General features: G+C 46.9%; 1 long non-coding RNA gene and 1 pseudogene across 2 annotated transcripts in view; one reads left to right on the top strand and one right to left on the bottom strand.

The window, feature by feature from the left end:
* Positions 1–18,606, bottom strand: part of LOC308467662 (inositol polyphosphate 5-phosphatase OCRL-like) — a 49,054-nt pseudogene extending 30,448 nt beyond the window's left edge. The window contains exons 1-9 of the transcript XR_013991571.1: positions 18,397–18,606; positions 17,124–17,251; positions 16,874–17,041; positions 15,483–15,584; positions 15,052–15,166; positions 14,199–14,319; positions 13,881–14,091; positions 7,461–7,572; positions 5,511–5,620 (exon numbers count right to left, since the gene is read on the bottom strand). The product of XR_013991571.1 is annotated as an inositol polyphosphate 5-phosphatase OCRL-like (transcript). The remainder of the gene's footprint in view (positions 1–5,510; positions 5,621–7,460; positions 7,573–13,880; positions 14,092–14,198; positions 14,320–15,051; positions 15,167–15,482; positions 15,585–16,873; positions 17,042–17,123; positions 17,252–18,396) is intronic.
* LOC308467808 overlaps positions 1–23,431 on the top strand; it is a 921,448-nt gene that overhangs the window by 131,896 nt on the left and 766,121 nt on the right. The gene's annotated exons all lie outside the window — the stretch shown is intronic.

The following is a 23,431-nucleotide window of genomic DNA, read 5'->3' as shown; positions in this document are numbered from 1 at the left end:
TTGTCAGCCAAAAAAGTAAGCACACGCTCCTCAGCTTCACGTTGGCTTTCAACCGCCCCAGCTGACGTAGACATCGGCGTGACTGTTTCCCAGAGCTTGGCTCCAACTAGGGACAACTCTGCTAAATAACTCCACTCTAGCCACGAGTTAAGAGTTAGTTTCGCACACGGCAGCTTAAGCTCAAAGCCGTGTTCCTGGGACTGAGCCATCTCCTCCTCCCCGGGGGCTAAGCTTACTCACGTCTCCCGGCAGTAGCTTCTCCGCCTCCCGGCTCCGGCAGATCGGCTTCTCCCCAGCGAGCTCCTCCCAGCTTCAAAGACACAGCTCCAGAGCTCCAGCTGGCCCAGCAACTTTCCTGCTGGCTTCCCCCACACGTGGGACGTTCCTGCAATGCTTCAAAGCTTTAGCGAGCTTCCATAACCTCTTCAGATTACACCGGACAAGAGTGTACACAGAGACTGAACATGGAGCCTGGCACACTTCCGTTGCGAAACTCTGCAAGCTATCCGTGCCTCCTGCAAAAGTCCTCCTCAGGCCTCTTTCTCTTGCCGGTAGCAGAGCGAAACACAGCGGTGAGAAGCAAAGTGCAGCACGTGTGGAATAAATCAGAGCAGACACAAGGCAGTCCTTATCTACTCTTGTCTTTAATCATGTAGAATAACACCATAAATTCAGACCTGGCGAGAACTGACACATTCTCCCTCTCGCATGGCGTTCGAGAGTCAGACTGAAACACACGGAGTCAAACCCCTCCCTTAAGTGTTTCTAACCACGCCTCAGGAAAGAGACGTCACCAGAACTCTTTAACTCTGTGAGTTCTGAAACCATTAACAGAAATTTTATGGCTTTAGTAGAAATGTTATAAGGAGTTAAGGATATATGAGTATTTAGTTTTTAATGATAAAAAAATATGTTAAGATATTTATAATAAGACAGAAAATAGAGAAAGATGGAAAGGGTTTGCTGAAACAATTAATAGAAGTGGAATACAAAAAGGGAGGTGAGAGGAAGTAGAGGAAACAAGGGAATGAAAAATAGAGTATGGAAAGGGTGAGATTTATGTTTTTAAATGGTTATTGTTTTGTTTTGTTTAGGGTTAGGGTTTTGTTTAGTTTAGTTTAGTGTGATTAGGTTGTGTTTTGTATTGTTATATATTGTATTGTATTGTTCTTTTTTTCCTTTCTTTGTTCTTTCTCTTTTGTTTCTTTTCTTTTCCTTTTCTGTAATTTTTAAAAGTAATAAATATTATTTTAAAAAAAACAACAAAAAACCACTGGAGTTGATTCATGCTGATGTAACTGGTCCTTTTCCACCAAGTGTCTCCCATAACAAGTACTGTTTGATCCTAGTGGATGACTATTCTAGATTTGGCTGGGTCTATCCATTAAAGCAAAAGTCTGACGTTGCCCAAACTTTGAAGTTCTGGGTAGAAAGGCAACTTGGCGAAAAGGTGTGCTCTATTCAGACAGACAGGGGAGGAGAGTTTATGGCAAGCTCCCTAAGAAACTGGTTGTGTTCCCAAGGGATTAAACATAGGCTTACCAATGTGGCAACGCCTCAGGAGAACGGAGTAGCAGAGCGTAGGGGAGGTGTCTTGCAGACACAAATGAAAGCATTGTTAGCAGATGCAAATCTTCCAATTAAGTACTGGGCTGAGAGTATTAAGACCGCAAATTATATTGGGAATCGCTTGTGGTCAAGGGTACTAGATGACATACCCTATAAAATTCTCTATAACAAAAGTCCCAGTTTGCAACATTTGAGAATCTTTGGGACAAAGGCGTGGGTTGACATACCTGTAAAGAACCGAAGAAAAGGTGGGAAAAGGGCACAGCAGTTGCTATTTCTTGGGTATGAAAGTGGTACGAAAGCCTACAGGTTTGAAGATGATAAAAATCTTTTGAGTTATAGTCGATCAGCCAGCTTTAATGAGCAAAGAAATTGGCCCAAGATACATGCAAACCTGCTGCCAGAAAAGGTTTTACTGCCGAGCGTACCTGTTGAGGCAGCTGAAACAAAGCTAAGAATTGGCAGCTCTCCCAGAGAAACTGAAAGGGAGGAGGTAAAGGTTGAGCATTTTTCTCCAGCTGCTAGCATGGAGCAGTGGGGAAAATAAAGTGCAACAGGGACAGGAGGAGGTAAATCTCCAGAATCAATCCACCCCCAAAGCAGTCCTGAAGGTAGCCCAGGGGGTGAGATTAATGAACCAAGGAGGTCTGCAAGAAGTAATAAAGGTCAACCTCCAGACCGTTATGGGTTCCCAGCCACCATAAACCAGGTTTGTGTAACTGAGCCAGAAAACTTTGAAGAAGTGCAAGAGTTACCTACTCTAGAGAAAGAGGCGTGGTTAAAGGCAATGCAGGCAGAGTATAACTCTCTGCTAAACAACAATGTGTTTGTACCTACAGAATTGCCTGAAGGTAAAAAGCCCATAAGCTGTAAGTGGCTTTTTAAAGTGAAAAAGCTGGCTGATGGTAGTTGTCAGAGGAAAGCCAGGTTGGTTGCAAGGGGCTTTACACAAAGGAAAAAGATACATTATGATGAAGTGTTTGCCCCAACAGCAAAGGCTGAAACAGTAAAATCAGTTTTAGCAATGGCAAGTCTGAGAGGGTTAAAAGTTAATCATTTTGATGTTGCCTCAGCATATTTAAATGCTCCTATTGACACCGAGGTGTATTTACAGCAAATACCACGTTATGAGCTGGAAAAAGACAGCATGGTGTTAAAGCTGCAAAGGGCACTATACGGTTTACACCAAAGTGCACGTCTATGGCATGAATGCATAGACACAACTTTGAAAAAGATGGGATTCAAACAAAGCCTGGCTGATTCCTGTTTATATTCAGCAATGGTGCAAGGAAGTGTTTGTTATTTACTTTTGTATGTTGACGATATCTGTCTAATAACAACTGCACAAAAGCAAGTGTCTTGGTTTATAAACAGCCTAGGTAACAAATACAAACTGAAGTATTTGGGAGAGATTCAGAATTACTTAGGAGTAGAGGTTCAGAGAAATGAAGAGGGCGTCTATTATCTGAGTCAGAAGGAAAAAATCGAAAAGTTACTGAAGACATATGGAATGGAGAGGGCAAATGAGGTTGACACTCCCATAACTACCCAGTACAAAAATGAACCAGAAGGGCAAAAATGTGAGAATGCAACAGCATTTCATTCTCTGTTGGGTTCTCTGTTATATTTAAGTTGTTGGACAAGACCCGACATAACATTGGCAGTGCACGTGTTAAGCCAAAGAAGTGCAGACCCGGCTCAGAGAGATTGGGTAGCACTTAAAAGAATCCTAAGGTATCTGAAAGGCACAAAAGATTACAAACTGGTGCTGGATACAGGATATGATCAAGTGTATGCATACGCTGATGCCAGCTGGGGGGACAGAGAAAATGGAAAGTCTACCACTGGCTATGCCATATATATTGGAAATGCCCTGGTTCAGTGGAAATCCCAGAAACAAACATTTGTTGCCACAAGTACTTGTGAAGCAGAGTACTCAGCCATAAGCGAATGTGTGTCACAAATAGAGTGGTTTGCTTGTCTAACAAAAGAGCTTGGAATACCTTCTGAAATGCCAATCACTGTGCTAAGTGACAACATGGCTGCACAACAGCTTGCTAACCAACAGAACTTTAAGAGCAAGAGTAAACATATTGCTATAAGATACGGAAATGTGAAAAATGCTTTGGAAAGAAATGTGTTAAAGGTACAGCACTGTAACACAAAATGTAATGTGGCGGATTTGTATACAAAATGTTTGGATGCTCCTAAATTTCGAGACTTAAGAGAATTATTAGGTCTCAAGCCTTTGACTTAAGGAGGAGTGTTGGGATTCGCAGGATGATGAGTAAGTCTGCAGGCTTCAACAGGCTGATGCAATACTCTGTGAAGTGCTGGGTCAGAGTGACTCAGCGGGAATGTGATTGGCTATCACCTGTTTTAAAAAGGAAAGCCTGTGCAACAGTTGTGTGGTTGTGCTGTGGTTGTGCTGTGGTGTGGTGGTTGTGCTGTGGTGTGGTGGTGCTGTGGTGGAGAGTATTCGTTTGCCTTAAGGAGCAGGTACTCTGTATGGACTGTTTTTGTAAATACTTGTATATAGCTCACATTAAAAAGACTGCACTGAAAAAAACTTGGGACTCTGAGCGTTTCTGCTGAAAGCGCCGCGAGGAATTCGCGACAATGATGGGGCTTGGGAGTCCAACTTCTGAAGGGGCGGACCTTGCAGGTGTGCAGGTATTTTGCCTCATGGAGAGAGTTGTTAGGAAATCAAAAGCTGCCTTCTACCAGGTCAGAATGGATTTCTGACCTACCCCAGTTTTGACTCCTACATTGCAGGGGGTTGAACTAGATGACCCTCATGATCCCTTCCAACCCCATAATTAATTAATTAATTAAGTCTACTCTGGCTGGCAGCAGCTCTCTGTTGCCCAATCCTTTTTCAGGTGGAGGTGCCATAGAGTTTCAACTTGAGACTCTGCATACAAAGCATATGGCACACCACCAAATGATGATCCTTCCCCAAAGCAAGGGGCCCCGTTATTTTTGTTCAGACACTATTTTTCCAGTGATCCAAGCTTCAAGACATGTAAAAAGACCCTTTCTGGCACCTGAAATGCTGCCCAAAGGAGCCTGCCGTTTTCCGGCTTCGTCACTACATGTTCCGCCTGTCCTTTTGATTTCCCCATTACCACAGCAAGAGAAATTAAACTAGCAGGCCTAGGTGGCTTCTTACAGTTGTCAATAACCACAGTAATATGCAAAATCATGGGTGATGAGGCTCAATGGCTACTAGCCATAATGGCCACAGAACATACTCCACCAACAGAAGCAGTATGGCTTGGAGGAGGGGAGTGTGCTGTTGCACTCAGGTCCTGTTTGTGGGCTCCCCGAGAGGCATCTCATTGGCCAATGTGAGAACAGGATGCTGGGCCAGATGGACCAATGGCCTGATCCAGCAGGGCTGCTCTCATGTTCTTATGCCCTGGCAGACTCATCTTGAGAGAGCACCAAGTCTAATTCCCAGACTTCCTTGACACAAACAGGATTCTCATTCAGCCTGCTGCACCTTTCAATGAACTGCAACACCGGTTATACACACCATGAAACAGAGGATGCTGGTTATCAGGACAAATGTGGGGAAAAGGAGCCAAAACATTTGCAGAGCAGGGATGGCTTGAGGAAGACAACATATCACAGCCTTGCATTAGACAACTCGCCTAGCAGCCTTTGGCAACCAGGAATTCCATGCAAGCAAAGTGCTTGATGTCCATTCTGGCTGCAGAGGAATGGAAGTCCATCCAGCCCTCAACTCTATCCCTCCTCCACCAGCTTGCTTAGCAGAAAGCAATTTTTAAAATATATTTTTTTACTAGCCTGCTCAAGTGGATGGAAAGGCAGGACACTACTAGCATCTCAGCAGACTAGGAAAAACAAACAAGCCTTGCAGAAGAATGATTTAGAGGACTTACTTACAAAGGCTCAACTATCAAGCAGGCGCTTACCTGGAGTCCCAGCGATCTGTTTTAGAGTCGAATTTGTACGTCGGGATGAACTTGATCTCTCCCTCTGTGAAATCAGCAAAAGCTGTCTTTTGGGTACGCTGAATATTTAGCTAAAGCCAAAAAGAAATCGCTTATCAGCAGAGAAGCAGAAGACCCCCTGTTGCCTGACAATGGAGTCTATTAACAGCCACTATTGTGCTGGAAGACCAAGGTGAAGTACTAGTAGGGTAAAGGTAAAGGGACCCCTGACCATTAGGTCCAGTCGTGACCGACTCTGGGGTTGCGGCGCTCATCTCGCTTTATTGGCCAAGGGAGCCGGCGTACAGCTTCCGGGTCATGTGGCCAGCATGACTAAGCTGCTTCTGGCGAACCAGAGCAGTGCACAGAAACTCCATTTACCTTCCTGCCGGAGGCGTACCTATTTATCTACTTGCACTTTGATGTGCTTTTAAACTGCTAGGTTGGCAGGAGCAGGGACAGAGCAAGGGGAGCTCACCCCGTCACGGGAATTCGAACCGCGACCTTCTGATCATCAAGCCCTAGGCTCTGTAGTTTAACCCACAGCGCCACCCGCGTCCTTACTAGTAGGTTAGCCAGGTGCAAAAAAAGGGGTATACCTGCTGAAATCCTATCTTATACCCAATTATTAAAGGTACAGGATGCTTGTGCATTTTTGCCCCTAGTCATCTTAAATTACTTTGCTGCATCACACAACAGGAAAATCCTCTAACTCAGGAGTAGCAGACACGTGGCCCTCACAATGCTGCAGAACTACAATTCCCATCATCCCTGATTACTGGCCATGATGGCTGGAGCCAACAGGAACTGCAGCTCAGTAACATCTGGCAGACCACAGGTTAGCCATACCTACAATATGCAATGTTATATGTACCAATAATCCATACAAACTGTTAACCACCACCAGAATACACCCCCGACAATATGAGCAACTGCAAAACCATCCTTTTGCATCCTACGTTGGCTCCCAGCACGTTTCTGAGCACAATTCTCGGTGTTGGCGCCAACCTTTAAAGCCCTAAATGGCCTCAGCCCTGAAAGAGTGTCTCCATCCCCATTGTTCAGCCCAGGCATCAGGGTCCAGCACCGAGGGCCTTCTGACGGTTTCCTCACTGTGAGAAGCGAAGTTACAGGGAACCAGGCAGAGGGCCTTCTGAGTAGTGGCACCTGCCCTGTGGGACACCCTCCCGTCAGATGTCAAGGAGATAAGTAACTATACAGCCTTTAGGGAAGTTTTTAATGTTTTATGATGGTTTTGCATATGTTGCAAGTCTGAGGCTGCCCCCCCTTGCCTTCCTTGCAGCATCCTTCTCAAAGGGCTAAGGCATGACTACGCTCACAGAGTTTAAATCCACCATAAGGTGCAGCAATCAGGCCTCTGTTTCAACACAAAATACCAATGATCCTTATGCCAAGTGGGAGAAAGGTCGTAAAGATTATGAACACACAAACCTTGGAGAGAAAAATTAAAAACAAAAAGCATCAGCAAATTAATTTGATTTAATGGAAGTATCTGCTGATAAGAACATGTGAGCAATGCAGATTTTCCAGATAGATGCAAAACCTAGAGCAGGAAACCTTAGACCTTTAGCTATTGCTAGACAGCAGCTATGCTGGGGCTGATGGGAGTCCAACAAACATCTGGAGCGTGTGCTGAGCTAGGAAAGCCCTTTAACTGGGAAATTGCAGAGCAGTCCTATTTATTCCAAGGCAACCCTCCATTTTAATTGGGACTTGCTTCTGATTAAGGTTGCACAAAACTACAACCTTAAAAAGCATTTGTAGAAGTCACAGTCATTCTATGTTATAGCTACACTTTGCTCCTAACTGTCTGAAAGTGGTTTCTCTAGCCTAGGCTGGGGTATCCCAGACAGAGGAAATAAACAGGGCAATATCCTAAACCACCACATATAACACAAATATCTCTCTCACCTGGTCGTAGGTCAGAAGTCTCTGAAGTTCATTTTTAGTGATCAGAGTTTTCACATCATTGGCATCAGGAAGGCAAAGCCTGTAGTTCAGATCACCCAACCAGATGACAATGCTGGAAAAAAGCAATGAAACCACAGCTACAGGCTAGCTCACAGGGTCAGGGGGCGGGGGGCAGCCTGCTGCCACTTCCTGCAATATGTAGTAAGACTGATAACTAGGATTGGGCAGTATGTGTGAGGAGAACCTGAGCTTACAGGGTTAAACAGCTCAGAATGTGCGTCCTGCCTACTGTGGGGTGGAGAGACTCTGCGTCACATCCGAGAGTCTCAGTCCTTTGTTCTATTCTGCTTTTGTTTTTGTCTGGGACAGACACGTTTGTACGATGTTCCGTACTCTACTAGATAATGGATAGTTTCTGCTATAAATAAAGTGCTTTTAGTTTTAGTAACTTTGCGTGAGAGCCTGATTTATGCATATCGATGCACAGAAGACAGAGGCTTATTTTCTGACCACTACTAGACTCTGCTTTTGCTCAGAGCTTTGGAATGCCTTTGAAGGCCTGGCGCAGCAAGGAAAGCCCGCCGGACTATGATCTCTCTGAGCAAGAAATTACTTTCAGAGGCCATGGAGCCGAAGTTTTTACGCTGTCAGAGAAAGCCTGCTTTTATGTGCTGTGTGCTGAAAAGCTTTTGGCTGCTGAAGAAGGAAGCCCAGCTCTGAGACCCTGCCTGGAGGAAAGCAGGGGGTCTCACTGGCTGCAAGCTGTGTGCTGCAAAGTGTCGCTGGAGGCCTCTCCTCGGAAGCCGGCTGGTACGCGTGAGTACCTCTGAGCCCCAAGGGAGGACTGGGGGAGGAGATGGCTGCTCTCCAGGAATCTTATGATGTCCCGTTTGAGAAGCTCAACAGCCAGAACTGGGAAATCTGGGCCAGAAGAGCACGGGGGTTGTTTTTGGCCACAGGGCTCTGGAGTCCATTCCAGAAGGAGCTGGCCCCACCCATGAAAGCTGCTGCTGGAGCTGGTGCAGCAGACGTGGAGGCTGCTCTGCTGAGAGAGAGAGAGAGAGAGAGAGCGCAGAGAGAGCAGTGAGAGCTCTGTATGCTGAGAGCAAGTGTGGATGCTTTGCTGTTGCCCCACCTGGAGGGTCTCAAGACTGCTCAGGCCGCCTGGCAGGTGCTGAAGAGTCTGTGTGAAAGCTCAGCAGGAGCCAAGGGCCGAGGGGAAGCTGAGGACCCGGTGGGGGCTGAAGGCCACATTCCTGAAGATACAGCTGGGAGTTGCTGCTTTGTCTTCGAGAGGCCACGTCATGTAGAGGCCCGAAACCAGAGTGCTGGGGAGCATGCAGGCCCAGGCTGTGCACCCAAAGGTGGGGGTGCAGTGAGTGCAGGAATGGCTGGAGGGGAAGCTGTGAGAGCTTTTGCTACATGTCGCTGTTATCGGTATGGTTCTCCCTCCCACCTCGTGAGAGACTGCCCAGTGGAGGTGCAGGAAGGGCCCAAGGTTGTCTCCCGGAGCAACCAGATTAAGAGCTCTTTGAAACGTGGGAAGCAAAGCCAAAGACAGCTGGCAGAGACGGCCCTGAACATAAACATTTAGCAGCTTCTATGGCAAGAATCAGGAGCTGTGAACAGGACGCTGTGCTGTTTTTTGTGATTGACTCAGGAGCTTTGCATCATCTCATGCCCTCTGGTGGTTTTCTGAGGAACTGAACCTCTGTAGTCTCTGGAAACTCTGTCTGTTTGACAGATGGGACTAAGCGTGCTCTGACGCAGACTGGCTCACTGTTTTGTTCTTTCTTACAGAATTTGATACAGGCGTTTGTTGTTCCTGGACTGTCCTGTGCGTTGCTATCCGTCACCGCTCTTGTTGCTGACAATTATAGAGTCTGTTTTGAGAATAACATGTGTTCTATTTCCAGGGACAGGCAACAACTAGTCAGTGTGGAATGTAAAGATAGGCTGTTTGTGCTAGAAGCTTCTCTTGCAGGTCCAGATGCCACGGAGGCAGCTCAAGCGTAATGTGCCAATGTTCCAGTCCATGATGCATGTGCTCATCTCTGGCATAGACGTATGGCTCACGTGTCATGGGGTTACGTGAAGAAGATCCCAGAATGCACTGAGGGGTGCAAAATGAAATCCTGTGCTAAGTTTCTTGAGTGCAGAGCGTGTAAGCACGCAAAGGTGAAAACGTGCCCATACCCAAGGTCTGAAAGGATGACCACTAGGCCTTTTCAGTTAGTACATGCAGATTTGTGTGGCCCAATGTCAGTAACCAGTCTGGGCGGAGCCAAATTTGCATTGGTGCTGATAGATGATTTTTCGAGGAATGGCTGACTGTTCACTCTTAAACACAAGAGTGAGGCTGCGCTGCTAATCAAAAATTGGATTGCGGCAGTGGAACTGCAGTTTTCCACACACATGCGAAACTTTCAGAGCGACCGTGGCGGAGAGTTCACCGGGTCTGCGCTGCAAAGTTTCTTCCGCCAGAAGGAAATTCAACACAGGTTGACAGCTCCACACAGTCCCCAGCAGAATGGCGTTGCAGAACGCTGGAACAGAACGCTGCAGGAGATGTCCGCAGCGTTGCTGTTTGATGCTGGGCTCCCACAGCGCTTTTGGGGGGAGTCTTGGCAGACGGCCAATTTTACCTTGAACAGGTCGTTTAATTCAGTGGTAGGGGACACACCCTATTTTCTGCTGCACGGCAAGAAGCCCAAGGTGCATTTCTTCTGTGTTTTGGGCTGTGAGGCTTGGGTCCTCATACCAAAGGCCAAACGCAGAAAGGGTAGCCCTAGGTCCCAAAAGATGATTTTCTGTGGGTATGAGCCAGGGACCAAGGGGGTGGAGATTTGCTTATCCATCAGGGAATCAGTCCAGAATTCTGCTCAGCAACAGTGCTGAATTCTGTGAGCAGAGTGGGTGGACACGCATGCATGGGAACCCTGATATTCTTTCAGAGAGTCTGCTTGACTCTGCTGATGAAGAAGAGGAAGAGGTTGAACCTTCTGTTGAGGCACAGAGTCCAGACCCAGATCAGGTAGAGGGGAGAACTTCTCCTAAGGCTGTGAAGCTTGAACACAGCAGTGCTCCTTCTTCTCCCATAAGGTCAGCTGAGAAGTCCAGACAGTGCAGCAAGTCAGAGGGGGAGCTCTCTGATGCCAAGGACGTTCTGGCTGGCCCTAGTGGGTCAGAGGGGGTATCTGAAGTTGGATTGCACCGTTCAACTCGGGCAACGAAAGGGAAACCTCCTGACAGGTTTGCAGTCACTAGTGTGTGGGTTGGTATGGCACAGTGTGAACCTGAGAGTTTCGAGGATGTTCAGAAACTGCCTCAGGAAGAAGCCAGGAAATGGCATGAGGCGATGCAAAAGAAGATGAGCTCAATGGAGTCTCTAGGTGTGTTCTCCCTCATGAAGTTGCCAGCGGGCAAACAGGCCGTGAGTAGCCGCTGGGTTTACCGTCTTAAACCCACAGCAACTGGAGAACCACAGTACAAGGCTAGGCTAGTAGCCAGAGAGTTCACGCAGCGGAAGGGGCTGTATTATACTGAGGTATATGCTCCAACTTCCAGAAGTGAAACTCTGTGCATGCTCTTAGCCATTGCTGCACAAAGAGGTTTGCTGGTGCATCACTTTGATGTGGATGTAGCCTACTTGAACTCAGACCTCCAGGAGGATCTGTACATGCTTCCTCCTCCAGGGTCTGAGGGCAATGAGCAAGGTACTGTATGGAGACTTCACAAGTCAATTTACGGTTTGAAACAATCGGCCAGGAATTGGAACTTGTGCCTGAATGAAGCTTTAGAGAAGCTAGGTTTCAGGAAGAGTCTTGCTGACAGCTGCCTGTACCTTAAAGGGTCAAGAGAGTCACAGGAAATGGTGTTAATCTTTGTTGATGACATCATTTACACCGCAAGGGCAGACAAACAGGTACAGAAGTTTGCCAAAGAGCTAGGGAAGCGGTTTCAGCTCAAGAACCTGTGTGCAGTAAAGATCTACCTGGGCGTGGAGATAGCTAGAACTGAGGATGGTAGCTTCTTGCTCAGTCAGAAAGGCAAGATAGAGCAGTTGCTTGAGAAGTTCAGAATGTCTGATTGTGCAGGGGTTAGGACACCCATGGAGACAAGCTATGTGATGGACAGTCAGCAAGCAGAACGTGCTGAGTTCAAGAACGCTGTGCTCTTTCAGTCAGCTCTGGGTAGTCTGTTGTATCTGTCCCAATGGAGCAGACCGGACATTGCTTTTGCTACCAATCAGCTCAGTAGGGAAGCTTCAAAGCCCAGTGTAAGTGCCTGGCATGGTATCAAGCATTTACTGCGTTACCTGCAGGATACCAAAGACTTCAGTCTCAAACTGTCAGCTGCAGGTGAGACGAAGCTCACATGCTGGGCAGACAGCGACTGGGCAAATCTGGATGACAAGAAGTCCGTATCCGGGGTGGTAATAAAGTTTGGGAAATCTCTTGTTGGGTGGAAGTCCCGGAAGCAAAGTCTCGTTGCGCTGTTCTCTACTGAGGCTGAGTTCAGCACACTGTCAGATTTGTGCCAGGAACTGGAGTTCTATAGATGCTTGGTGCAAGAGATCTGCGGGGATTGTAGCTTGCCCATCACTGTTTGGGAAGACAATCAACCCTGTCTGAAGCTAGCAGAATCTGGGCAGTTTAAGGCCAGAACCAAGCATCTACACATACTTTTCCAGAATGTATGTCAAAGTGTTCAGTCAGGTTTGATACGGCTGAAATATTGTGCCAGTCACGATAACTTGGCTGATGGTTTTACTAAACCATTGAGCTTCCAGCATCATGGGGAGTTCTGTGGTGGTTTGGAGTTGGGGTAAGTGGTGATACTTGCTTGCCCCCAGTAGTGCAGGACGAGAGGGGGTGTGAGGAGAACCTGAGCTTACAGGGTTAAACAGCTCAGAGTGTGCGTCCTGCCTACTGTGGGGCGGAGAGACTCTGTGTCACATCCGAGAGTCTCAGTCCTTTGTTCTATTCTGCTTTTGTTTTTGTCTGGGACAGACACGTTTGTACGATGTTCCGTACTCTGCTAGATAATGGATAGTTTCTGCTATAAAGTGCTTTTAGTTTTAGTAACTCTGCGTGAGAGCTTGATTTATGCACATCGACGCACAGAAGACAGAAGGCTTATTTTCTGACCACTGCTAGACTCTGCTTTTGCTCAGAGCTTTGGAATGCCTTTGAAGGCCTGGCGCAGCGAGGAAATCCCGCCGGACTGTTATCTCTCTGAGCAATAAATTACTTTCAGAGTATGATCATATTAGGCTAGTGCTCTGTGAACTACACTGGCTCTTGAACTGGTTCCAGGCCCAATTCAGAGTATTCCATTTGGCCTTTAAAGTGTTTCAAGGTTTGGGAAAAGGGTACCAGAAGAAGGCCCACTTATTTTTGCACTGCCTCTCCACTGACTAGAATCTTTAGCAGGGGCAGCCCCTTCCCAGGGAACACCTGCTCTTTCAAGTATGACAGGGCCTTTTCAGTAATGGCACCCTACCTTTTAGAATAATATTCCCAAAGAGGTTCACCTGGCCCCTGCTTTGATGTCCTTTCAGCAAACACTTTTAAAATTTCCCATGGTTCTTTAATTCATGGGTAGGGTGCTTGTTGCCCTCCAAAAACTGCTGTAGTACACAGGAACATAGGAAGCTACCTTATATTGAGGCAGACCATTGACCCATCAAGCTCAGGACTGACTACATGGACTGGCAGCAGCTTTCAGGCAGAGATCATTCCCAGCCCTATCTGCACACACTGGTGACTGAACCTGGAACCTTCTCCATGCAAAATGGCTGCTCTGCTTTTGCATTACTGCCCTTAACAAATTGCAACTCCCACCCCGATCACTGGAGAAGTTGCCCACATTTGCTATAATCTAATCTAATACATCTCTGTCACTAGGTTTAAGTTGCTCTCTTTAGATCTGCTGCTATTAAGGTACTGTTTAGATGCTTTAAATTATCTTGAGGTGCATTTCTGATTATTATTTTAAATAAGCCACTTTGGGGAAGAAATCCCCACAATTAATGAATTAATGAATGAAGCCCAGCACTCGCTTCCACAGATGTTTAGTATCTGTCTGCCCTGAATGAAGCAGGAGCCTACAATGCTGGGCACTTCTGGCTGCTCTAGTAGAAACCTTAGTGGTGCAGCTGCAGCAGCAGGGATCGCCAACACTGCACCCTCCTGGTGTTGCTGAAGTGGAGCTCTCATGAGCCCGTCAGCAAGGCCAATTCTTAACAATTACGGGAATTTTGGTCTATCAACATTTGGAGAGCACTATGCTGCCTACCCTTGAGCTACACACAGGCAGGAAAGTTACAGAAACATGACTCAATTTGCTTCTCCAGATAGCGGAGACCAACAAGTTACATCAGCCAAGGCTCTCTCCCTCCAAGCCCTCGAAATGCACTCGTGTTTCATGATTGTCAGCTGCAGCAGACCCTGGTCAGGGGGCAGGAAGCTCATCTGGGCACAGATATCCTTGTAATTCTGGTTTCGGCGCTTGAAGTCTTCCACGTGGACAGCAAGGTGGGAATTGACAATGCAGAAGCTGGTATTGTTGAAGACAAACCTCACGGCCACACACCCCTTGTTACCCTGCAGGGGTGGAGCAAAGATGGCTGTTAGCGAGCAAGCAGGAAAGAGGGGGAAACTGGTTGGCAGAGATTATAAAAACAGATAGACAGACAGAAAGATTAACGTAGGGAATTCCGCTGTCAGGGTCTACTCCCCATCTTCCCCATGATGCCTGTGCCCACTGTCTCCCTCATCACTTCCTTGATGCGGCTGAGCTGGTCCTTCTTGACAAAGATGAGCAACATCATTCCGACTAGACGCACCAGCTGCACCTAGAAGATGCAAGGTACTGGGATGTCTACCAGCTTTGTTCATTGCTTGCTGTCATGGGCTGGCTGGATGCAGATAGGAGTGGTAGGTGGCACTAAGTGGGGATCCCCCAAGGGAAGAAGGCTCAGAGCCAGGGAACTGGTGGGGGGACGATGACGCTGAGTTGTCAGAGGGAGAAGAGGGAGCAGACTGTGAGCAAGAGGAGGTGTTGGAAACTGAAGAGGCAAGAGGGCAGGAAGATTCTGTGGCAAACAGCAGTCCAGAATCAGAGGCAGAAGTGGAGGCTGGAGGCGGGGGTCAAGAGGCAGAGATCAGGCAGGCTGCTGAAGAAGCCAGGGGGTCTCCCCATCCTGCTGTGATCAGCTCCCCTCCCTGCTGGTCTCCCAGAACACAGAGAAATTAAGAGGATGGAGCAAAGACAGTCAAGGTGTCAGAGTCTCAGGTTGCTTGGGAAGGCCCAGGGGGAGGTGGAGACTTAAGAGAGTGGTGGGAGGGTAGCAACCTTCAGCCTTCACAACTACCTCACTGGGGCAAGAGCTGTTGGGAAAGGTTTCTGTGATCACTAGGCCTGCATGGTTTTGATTTCTTTGAATAAAGAATTTTGGCTTCTTTTGAATAAAACACCACTGACACCAGGTGTTTTTTATTGCTGACCTGTTCCTCCTCCTTCTCCTCCTCACTCCAGCTCCTGACAGCTGTCTGGCTGCTGAAGAAATGGGTGGGGTTGGACTTACTTTCTTGTACTTGGATTTGGAATGCAAAGCCTTTTCCACAGCTGTCAGCCACTCTTGCTCCTTTGTCGAGTCCAAGTAGAAGAAAGCCTCTGTGCTCAGGTCCAGCTCCTGGAACCTAATGCCAAAGTGCCATCAGACACAATACACATCCCTAGCACTGAGGCCATCCTTCCCCCAGAGCCTCCTAGGCCTCTGGCTATCTTTGATGCTGCTGTAATCCACTGCCCACAGGGTGAAAGGATGGCACTGCCACATTCATTATGGCAGAACGTTGCTTCCTGGCTAAAAGATACAAATCCTCAGGATTCTCCTATTTTGTTCCAAGTTGAAAGCGAAAGTCTTCACACAACAGGACCTCAGTTTAGAAAGTAGCTGTGTGGAAACAAAGACTCTCAGAGAGGGCTCTCTGAAAAGCTATTATGTCTGCTCACCCAATGCAGTAGATATCTGGGGGTTCAGGGTCACAGTTCAGCCAAGGTTCCAATCTACTGTCTGGAGACTGCCCATTCACATTCCATGTCCCCACGAAAATCCTGCAAGGAAGAGAAGGATGTGGAACTGCAGGAATAGGACTCCAATCTGCAGACGTGCTGGTTAAATATGCAAAGACAACAGGAGTGTGTGGCAGGTAGGTTTACAAGGGCAGGCAAGATCAGGACCAAGAACAAACAAGTAATACCAGCCACTTCTTCCTCAACTTAGCTATTCTGGGCCCCAAATGAGCTTTGCTAATGAAAGAAAAAAAGCTTTTTCCTTGTATTTTTTAAGATGTGTCAGCCAGCCTGATATTTAAGCACTATCCCAGTAGCCACAGGCAACCAGAAATTCTTTGAAGGCAAGTGAGTTGGTTGATCTCTCCATTCTTCCTTCACCTGGCAACCTGGTTTCCAGGCTGGCTTTCAGGGAGCAGAAAACCACCTCTCAGATCTGTTGTGCCAAGCTTGTTTGCTAGAAGATTACCCCATAACACCCTTGTCCGCTTTGCAAACCTCCTAAATGGCTAGCATTCTGTGTTTCCATGCTGGCCATGAAGGAATGGGCATTCCCAACTCTGAAAACAGCACAGAAATACAGCCTGTCTAGTAAAGGGGTAAAAAGAGCAAGCTAAACAGCCTCTGTAAAACAGTAAGATCTGAAGCTGCTAACCACATACTGATAAACATATCATAAAAGCAGACATTAAAAACAAATGGCCACTGGGTACTACTAACGGTACGAGGAAATAACCAAAGCAAAAGCTTTGTCTGAAGTAGTAAGCTTAGCATTGTAAGGATGACCCACACCAAGTTTTTTTTTTGGGGGGGGGGTCACACCTCCCTGTCCTCCAGCACAGCTTTTAGGAGGAGTTCCAAAGGTTTTGCTTCAGTTTTGGATTAACTGCATCTTGTCACAATGTCTGAAGCTGCACAAACTGCTTAATTTGAACCATGGCTCATTGAAACAAGCCAACTTCCAATCATGGGTTTACAAAGCTGGTAAAATTAACCACCATAGGATCTGGACACACCAAACTGTGGTTAATTTAAAATACAAGTGGAAGCTTCCAAATAGGCTTGGGGTGGGGGAGAAGTGTGCAAACCTGGAGGAGAGGCTGCTGTCCTGCTCATAATATGAAGCCACGGTTCAGTATGTGGCACCAAGGAAAATTGCCCACCACAACTAATACTTTAAATTACCCACCCATGTGGCCTGAGTGAACAGGACAGACTTTGCCTGGCACCCAACAATAAAGCTGTCATGTAGATGTCGCTTTCTCCAACCCCAACTATGATACAGGTTCCACTGGTGTTTGCATGGTGTTTGCACTTTTGCATGATCTGACCTGAAATTCTAGGTGTTGACAGATTCCTTCTCTCTCTTGGCGAGGATGTGCTTGATGAGTCCCTCTCTCTGTCCGGACTGCGTATGTGTGGAAGGCACAAAGAGCTTGTGCATAGTGTGGGTCACTTGGGGTTGCTTCTTGCTCATGCTCTCCTTGTCACGGATACGCCTAAGGGAGATGAGAACAGAACTCAAGTAGTCCTTAAAACCAAGGAGGCGGGAGGGCACAGTACACCTCTAAGGCAACTTACAGCCTGCTTGGTGGCAGCGGTGGGGGTGGAGGCTCCCAGCGGGCACTCATTTGCTGATTCTGCAGGTTTCTTTCCTTCTCCATGAAGTTATCCTCGAATCCCAGAATTCCGGAGAGAAGAAAAGACTTCTGAGGTTAGAGAGGCTTCAGAACCGTTTGGGGAAGTTTCGGGAAAGGAACTTAGAAAATACTTAACTGCAGGAAAATGTTCCTGCCTCCCCACAGCACCACATTTGTTGGACAATTGCCTCTCAGCTTATGCACGTTTAGGAAGGATTGTGGAGGCAACAGGTCCTCCCCTCAAGGCCTTTTCCTCTAAAGGAGGTAGACTGGTCTTCTCCAATCCTCTGGCCACTGCTGAGTTTTCCAAACTTGCTGGCATATTGCGTGTAGCACCTTAACAGCATCATCTTTAACAAAATTTAATAGTTCAGCTGGAATATCATCACTTCCACTGGCCTTGTTATTAGCAGTGCTTTCTAAGGCCCATTTGACTTTGCTCTCCAGGATGTCAGGCTCAAGGTCAGCAACCACACTACCTGGGGTGTATGAGACATCCATATCTTTCTGGTATAATTCCTCTGTGTATTCTTGCCACCTCTTCTTGACGTCTTCTGCTTCTGTTAGGTTCTTTCCACCTTTGTCCTTTATTATGGTAACCTTTAGTTCCTCATTCTTTCAGCTTTAACCCTTTTCCCGCCTCTATTAATAATTCTCTGTACGTCGGCCAATTTCCTCTCTTATTAAGAGGTTTTAATGCTAATTCTTCAACCGGTGAAAGCCACCATGGAGTTTTGGGTTCTAAAAAATCTTTATGTTTATTCCACACTTTTATAAGTGTTTTTCTTATTATATGATTATGAAAACCTTTGTTTTTTTTTTATCTTTCCCATACCATAAATATGAATGCCAACCAAATCTATTATCATGTCCTTCAAAATCTATTATTTCATCTCTCTCTAATTTAATCCAGTCCCGAATCCATGTGATGCAAGCTGCTTCATAATGCAATTTTAGGTCTGGAAGGGAGAAGCCTCCTCTATCTTTAGTATCTATAAGTATTTTGTATTTTATTCTAGGCTTTTTCCCATTCCAGACAAACTTAGAAATATCTTTCTGCCAGTTGCCCTGCCCTTGCATGAAGTCTTGGGTTTGCAATTTTGGGAGAGGGAAGACTGTCTGTGGTGCTGGGGAGCAGGCAGGCTGGCGAGGCCCCCTAGATCTAGAGGCCCTAGGCTTCAGCCTACTTAGCCTATACATAAATCCGGCCCTGCCTGTGTCACAGTGATCACAGGCCCATTGATCACGTGCAAGGCATTCTGCGTGTTGGGAAGGAGCCTCCTGTTCAGGGCCAGGTGGAAGAGTGACTCCGCCAGATGGTTGAAAGGGGAGGAATGCCCATCCTCATCTGCTGCAGCAGAAGACTGGGTGGTGGGGTCAAAGCTGATCCCGTGGAGCACGTGAGGAATCAAGGCTTCCCGCATGAAGGCCTCGCTTCCCCTAGAAGTCCCTGCCTCCTGGTCTGTGTTCGCTTTCTTCTTCAGGTACAGCGCCAGCATGTTCTGGATGGTGCACCTGCTTTAGGGGGAGAGCTTGTAGAACTGGTCCACACTAGAAGACTAGCCATGAGACGGGTGAGACTCCTGCAAGGCGTCCCCAAAGTCAGGGGAACATAAGCGCATTTGAAGAGCTTTGCTGGGTCAGGCCAAGGCCCATTCAGTCCGACATCCTGTTGGCATAGTGGGTCCTTCCAGATGCCTGTTTTTGTCGATTCATGATTGTTTCTATTCATGATAGTAGGAGGGCAGTTATATGCAAGACTGTATTCAGTACTGTTCGTGCCTGCAAAGCTTTCGGGACAGACATACTCCGACCCTTCCAACCAGTGCCCCCTAACTTCCAGCTGAAACCAGGTACCTTGTTCATACCACAAATGTTCTTCACTGGTGAACCATGGCGTCTCAAATTCCAGGGGAGCCCTGTACGATGCCAAAATTCAGTGCCCCCACGCCTCTCAACGTCTATTCAACATCATAGTTGCGGTGTCCCCTGTGGGGCCCGCAAGGCTTCACACCAGTGTGACCAAACCAGTTGCACTCCCCTAAATCCACGTAAATGTTATGGGGGGGGGGGAGTTGTCCCACTTAAGTTGCACTTTATAGCTCAAGAGGGCCCCTTTGGCTGATAATAATATAGTAGCACAGGGGACGCATCACAGAACAAAAAAGTCTGCAACAAGTCACTGACTGAAGTAATAGTGCCGTAGTGGGCTGTAGTCCAGGCACAGGCAAACTTGGCACCCTGCTGTTTTGGGACTACAATTCCCATCATCCCTGACCACTGGTCCTGTTAGCTAGGGATGATGGGAGTTGTAGGCCAAAAACATCTGGAGGGCTGAGTTTGCCTATGCCTGCTGTAGTCTATCATGCCGAAATCCTTCAGGAATTGTGTGCCCAGCTCCATCTGAGTCATCATCCAGGCACGCTGTAGAGCTGCCTGGATGAGAGATGGGCATCTTCGGCCAGTCAGGGGTGAAGAGCTGGCAAGATCCCCTGTACTGAGCAGAAAAGCAAAATCTTTGGCCTCCGAGATCTCTCCCAACTCTCAGCAGCCCTCACTGTGAGCCGTACTAGAGGAATTTTGTCCTGCTTTTGCTGAGCTACAACACAGGAGCTCACCCCCAGGTGGCCATGATGTGGTAACCCTGGTGAAGCATTGCAGAGCAACTGAGAAAGCAGAATGATGTTTGCGTGGACAGTCCATTAGAAAGCTGCACTATTATTGCATCGATAGCACATTGCAGAATACGGCCCCCCTCCACGCAAAAACATCCGTCTGGAGGGACAGTAGCTTTCATTTCGGAGGTTGTGGTCTTACATCTTCCTATTTATTTATTTATTCAAAATTATTTATTTATTTCATAAAATTTATACACTACCAGATGGTAAGAAACATCAAAGCTGTTTACAGAAAGATAAAACCATAAAATCAGGAAAAACCTACAGTACATTAAACACTGAAGAAGTGAATACCAGAATAGATCAGAACTCACTCCCAAGGTACGGGGAAGAGACATGGCTAAGATGGCAGGACAGCTTACTCTATGATGTTAACCCCTTCATGCACTAATTAGACTGAAGCATGTTGGTTATATGAGACTGGTTATCCCACACAACATGCTCTCACGCAACCCATGCCCTCCAACTGAAACCCCATTTCCTGGACAATATCAACATTGTGTTTTGTGCCTGTGAACTGCACAGTGAATATTTTTATTAGAAAAGAAAACAGCCCGGTGTTTCAGCTTCTCAAAGTTGTTTTATTCAGTGTGATGCTAACAGCTTATCACACCCAAATCCTCCAAAGGAATCTGCCAAAGTGCTTTTCCAGGCAAAAGGGAGCAGAGGGAGAGAAACCAAGAACCTCAAATTCACTAGACCAGGGATGGGGAATTCTGTGGCCCTCTAGATGTTGTTGGATTCCAGCACCCCTGACCGTCGGCCATGCTGGCTGAGGCAAAAGGCCATTGGATCTGGCAATATCTGGGAGCCCAAAAGATTCCCTGCCCCCGCGCTACACAAACAACCAGGCACTCAGCTGTGAGGCATGCCTCTTACCAGAGGGAGGGTCACGTCAGAGGCAGCTGTGGCATGAGGGTGCTGGATCATGCCTTTGTGGGCACATCTGAGGATTAATGAGGACCCCCTAGGAAGCGTGCTTGGAGATCTTCCTTACCATGTGGCTCTCTGGCAAAAACACAACAGTACTAACAGCCATATGGAACCACATCTCAAAGCTGGATCAGACTTCCCAGATCCTGTAGCCTACATCAGGAGGAAGTCTGGGGCAGATGGGCCTAGAGTGGGAGTCAGAGCTGCTCTTAGGGCTGCATGTCTGAAGCATGGGCAGAAATCAATCAATCAATAGACTTTATTTGCATAGCCGACAGGCCATAGCATCAAAGGACGAACACAGGCAAAAATACATTACAAATATAGTTACCATAAAATCTTATGACCTATTAAAATAATCTCAGTACTTAAAACTTGGCAGAGGTAATAAAATACTAATAATAAAACATAATGATAATAATGATAAGATCCTAGGTGAGGAATCCGGGTGACGACACTGATGTCATTCAGATAGCAGCTCTTAGTCTCATTGCTCTCTCGATAAATTTGGCAACCTTCTCTGTTGTCGAGCTGTTCTGGTCGGCTAGGAGTGAGAACAATTTGGCTTCACAAGAGCAGCCCGGTATGGCAGATAGGACCGGCGTGATGGTATCGTCCCTGAGATCTTTATATAGGGAACAAGACAGGAGAACGTGTGACACAGTCTCTACGTAGCCAGCTCCACAGGGGCAGAGCTGGTTCTCGAATGAAATTTTTTGATATCTACCTTCAAGAACAGCTGAGGGTAACATATTTAGTCTGGCCAGTGTAAAGGCCCGTCTGAGTTTTGGAATGGTTAAGGTAGACAAATAAGGTGCCCGAAAATCAAAGTGGGAGGGGGGCAGATAAGCGTACCAAGCACTAAATTTCTTAATATAGGCCAGATTATTCTGCTGCTCAATATCCTTCATGTGCTGGTTGATAATGGTTTTTGCCTTGGGGAGACCCATTTTCAGGAGATGCTGTGCTTGGAGGCCACATGTAAGTAGTTTTTGATGCACTACTTTGGACCACCGACTTCTATGAGCATCTCGTGCTACTAGAGGTAGTAGTCCGGATGGGTTTAAATTTAAGTGAAGCCAATAGTTGAATGTTCTTAACCAGGTTCGGGTTTCGACGGAGAGGAGGCCAGTCTCCAGCCGCAGGGCTGCATTTGGCGCGCATGGTGGAACGGCTAGAATCTGTCTTAAGAATTTAGACTGGACCGTTTCAAGTGTGCGGCAATGCTTTCCCGTCCAGATTTGGGCCCCGTACAGTAATTGCGCCAAGGGTTTTGCTTGAAAGACCTCCAGAGCTGCTGGAATATGTCTGCCCCCCTTCGTAAAATAAAAGCGAGACAGTATTTTGGCGCTTTGAGATGCTTTTTCCCTAGCATATTTATGATGGGCCTCCCAGGTCCCTGTTGACTGGAAAACTACTCCGAGGTATTTGAAAATTTTGACCTGTTCTATTGGCTGATTGTCCATCTCCCATCTGTGATGTCTGTGTCTCCTAGCGAAGACCATGACTTTGTTTTTTTGGTGATTAACCACCAGTTGATCTCTCCTGCAGTAGGCTGAGAATTCTCTTAGTAGCCTTTTGAGGCCTACTTTAGTTCGTGATAAGAGAACCGCGTCGTCCGCATAGAGGAGCGCTGAAATTGATTTTTCGGCCAGTTTGGGGGCATGAAGCTCCGGGGATGTTAGGTATTTGACCATGTCATTTATATATAAGTTGAATAAGGCCGGGGCTAAAATACAGCCCTGCTTGACTCCTTTGGTGGCTGGTACAGGGCCAATTAGTTGCCCATTTACTGAGGTTCTTACATATAACTTGGAGTCTTTATATAGGCTTTTTATCAAGAATAGTAATTTTTTGTCAATGTTGGCAGCATTGAGTTTAGCCCAAAGTTTGACTCGTGAGATCGAGTCAAAGGCCGCCTTCAGATCAATAAATGCTGCGTATAGAATCCCACGTGTTTTATTGACGTATTTGTCAATGAGGTGTGCTAATACGAAGCAATGGTCTATTGTTGTTCTGCCCTGTCTGAAGCCGGCTTGCTCCTCTGCCAGAACTGCCTCAGTTTCCATCCAGTCAATTAGTTTGATGTGGAGGTGTTTGGCATACAATTTGCTGAGGATAGTAAGGAGGCTAATGGGTCTATAGCTCGCTGGATCTGCCATAGGACCCTTTTTGTAGATTGGGATGATTACTGCCTCTGTCCAGCAACCAGGGATTATGCCTGTTGAATCAATGTATGTAAATATTGATGCCATTATAGGCACCCACCAACTGATATTGTTCTTCATGAGCTCTGCTGGAATGTGGTCTATGCCCGGGGCTTTGTTGTTTTTCAGTTGGGCAATTAGTTTCCCCACCTCCTCTATGGAGACAGGAGGCCAATATGGTAAGTTCTCGGAGTAGGCACTTGGATCATTGTGCTGAGCTTTGTCGTCATAGAAGAGGGTTTGAAAATATTTCATCCACTCCTGGGGTTCTACAGTACATGTGGGGCCAATCCGCTCCTGGCCCAGGAGGCCCATAATGGTACGCCAGAAGGAGGTTGAGTCTTTCTCATTCGAGGCCTTCACTAAGTTACACCAGGCCAGTCTCTCAGCTTTTTGTTTTTTTACCTTTAATAGCTGTTTGTAGTTTCGTC

Source organism: Podarcis pityusensis (assembly GCF_964106645.2).
Source record: "Podarcis pityusensis genome assembly, chromosome: W".
NCBI classification, from domain to species: domain Eukaryota; kingdom Metazoa; phylum Chordata; class Lepidosauria; order Squamata; family Lacertidae; genus Podarcis; species Podarcis pityusensis.
Note: the sequence above shows the minus strand (reverse complement) of the source record. Positions and strands in the feature narration are given on the sequence as shown.